A 3,335-nucleotide genomic window follows, 5' to 3' on the forward strand; every position below is an offset into this window, starting at 1 on the left:
TAGTTACCACAGGGTATATATAAAACAATTTTTTCATGCTTTTGTTATTCATTTATTTGGTGATCTGACAAGATAATTTCAAATGATCTGTCTTTGAGTTCATCATTCTTTCTTCTGCTTCAAGTCTCTTGTTGATCACCTCTAATTAATTTTTCAATTCAGTTATTGCATGCTTCAACTCCAAAATTTCTTTTGTCTTTTTTTATACTTTCTGTTTGTTATCTAATTGTTATCTCTTTCTATCAAATTTTGTTCATGCATCCTTCTCCTGAGCTTATTTAGCATCTTTATGATGGTTGTTTTGAATTACTTGTCTGGTAATTTATATACCTCCATTTTCTTAGGGTCAATTTTTACAGATTTACTTTATTCTTTTTACTGGGCCACTTTTTGCTATTTCTTCATGTTTCTTACAACTTTGAATTGATACCCATACATTTGGGAAAAAATAATCCACCTCTCCTAGTCTTTACAAACTGGCCTCATACAGGAAAATACTTTTACCACTAATGTTGGCTAGAGATTTTAAGGGTTTTCAGATTTTTTTCTGTAAATATGACTTCTTTTGACTTGTGTGTGTATATTCTTAATTAGAGGAATGTGTCAGCTTCTTTTTATTTTCAGGATTTTATAATCTCTTATTCCTATTGGTGTCTGTCTGCTGTACACAAGCCCTCTAAAGAAGTAGCATGCTGCCCAACTTTTTTTTTTGTTATTGTTGTTCTAAGTGTCCCCAAGTCATTCCAGGTCCTATCCATACTCTTATACTGAAGAGACAGAAATCAGCTCCTTAGACAATTTCTTTAAAAGCAGAGATATAGACCAATGGAACAGAACAGAGCCCTCAGAAATAATACCACACATCTACAACCACCTGATCTTTGACAAACCTGACAAAAACAAGAAATGGGGAAAGGATTCCCTATTTAATAAAAGGTGCTGGGAAAACTGGCTAGCCATATGTAGAAAGCTGAAACTGGATCCCTTCCTTACACCTTATACAAAAATTAATTCAAGATGGATTAAAGACTTAAATGTTAGACCTAAAACCATAAAAACCCTAGAAGAAAACCTAGGCAATACCATTCAGGACATAGGCATGGGCAAGGACTTCATGTCTAAAACACCAAAAGCAATGGCAACGAAAGCCAAAATTGACAAATGGGATCTAATTAAACTAAAGAGCTTCTGCACAGCAAAAGAAACTACCATCAGAGTGAACAGGCAACCTACAGAATGGGAGAAAATTTTTGGAAAATTTTGTCAAAATTTTGACAAAGGGCTAATATCCAGAATCTACAATGAACTCAAACAAATTGACAAGAAAAAAACAAACAACCCTATCAAAAAGTGGGCGAAGGATATGAACAGACACTTCTCAAAAGAAGACATTTATGCAGCCAACAGACACACGAAAAAATGCTCATCATCACTGGCCATCAGAGAAATGCAAATCAAAACCACAATGAGATACCATCTCACACCAGTTAGAATGGCGATCATCAAAAAGTCAGGAAACAACAGGTGCTGGAGAGGATGTGGAGAAATAGGAACACTTTTACACTGTTGATGGGACTGTAAACTAGTTCAACCGTTATGGAAGACAGTGTGGTGATTCCTTAAGGATCTAGAACTAGAAATACCATTTGACCCAGCCATCCCATTACAGGGTATATACCCAAAGGATTATAAATCATGCTGCTATAAAGACACATGCACACGTATGTTTATTGTGGCACTATTCACAATAGCAAAGACTTGGAACCAACCCAAAAGTCCATCAATGATAGACTGGATTAGAAAATGTGGCACATATACACCAGAAATACTACAGAGTCATAAAAAAGGACGAGTTCATGTCCTTTGTAGGGACATGGATGAAGCTGGAAACCATCATTCTTGGCAAACTATTGCAAGAACAAAAAAACAAACAACACATGTTCTCACTCATAGGTGGGAATTGAACAATGAAAACACTTGGACACAGGCAGGGGAACATCACACACCAGGGCCTGTTGTGGGGTGGGGGAGGGGGGAGGGAAAGCATTAGGAGATATACTCAATGTAAATGACAAGTTAATGGGTGCGGCACACCAACATGGCACATGTATACATATGTAACAAATCTGCACATTGTGCACATGTACCCTAGAACTTAAAGTATAATTTAAAAGAAAAAAAGCTGGAATGTTGGATGCACACTCTCCTCTTCTTTATTCTGCTAAGGGAGAGGTCGTCATGCTGTATCACGTTCTGTATGCTCTATAATAGACCCTCAAGAGCAGTAGCACCCTGCACAACTCTTTTTTATTCCCGGTGACCCCCAAATATCTGGATTATGCTACGTCCTGTCAGTGCTCCAAGACAGAAAAGAAAGTGTCAGCCCCTTGAACAGTCCCACAAAATGTCAGAACATAGTACATAAGCAGAGTCTTCTCTCTTTCTCCACCCAGAGAAGCTAATAGCTTAGAGTTTTCTCCTGATTGCATATTGCTGGTGCTAGGCTAGGGAAAGAAACTATGACAAAAGACTGCCACAAGTTTTCTTGTTATCTTTGATGCAGCTTATTCTATGCTTGTCGGGGTGCAGGAACCTATTAACTGACTTTTTGATTTCTCATAAAAGGAATTGGCTCATGTGTTGTTCTTATATTGGTGTTTCCATGGGAGTAAAGAGAATATGGACCTTCCTATTCCACTATCTTGCCTACATCACTGTCCTATTATGTCTTTTTTTAAGAGCTATGAAACCCTTCCTAGAAACCCCTAAGTAGGCTTTCTCTTAAATCTCATTGACCAAAATTAGGTCTCTCAGACAGCCCCCTTGTTAGGTCAATCAATGACATTGTGTCCTATTGGCACTAGGAACTAGGACAAGTAAATTTTAATTTTGAAAATGTTGCAAGGATGTTTATTTCTTTTGTATAATAAAATAAATGAGTTTTGAGAAATTGGCAGGAAGGAAAGATAAGTAGAACTCTAATGGTGTTAACATTGCAGCAAGACTGTATTTTGTGGAATTTTTGTCTACATAAGCAAAAATTCTTGAGTTGGCAAGAATTGGCATATCAGGACTATGTGGAGGCCCAACCTTGCATGAAAGAAATAACACAGCGCAGCTAGGGTGGTCTGCTTACTAGACCATTCTCCTGGTACTGGGGCCTGACTTTGGGACATCCCTCTAGGCATGGGTCTCTGAGCATCTTAGAGTACCTGATTGACCCAAGCAAAAAATAAAGAGTCAAGATACTCTGCATGGGAGAAATGGGGACAAGGCCCATGCAGTTCCTTGTGCCAACTCAGGATGCCCCGTTTGGGTAGCACTGCCAATCCTGG

The sequence above is a fragment of the Nomascus leucogenys genome, chromosome 22a, assembly GCF_006542625.1.
Source record: "Nomascus leucogenys isolate Asia chromosome 22a, Asia_NLE_v1, whole genome shotgun sequence".
Lineage (NCBI taxonomy): Eukaryota > Metazoa > Chordata > Mammalia > Primates > Hylobatidae > Nomascus > Nomascus leucogenys.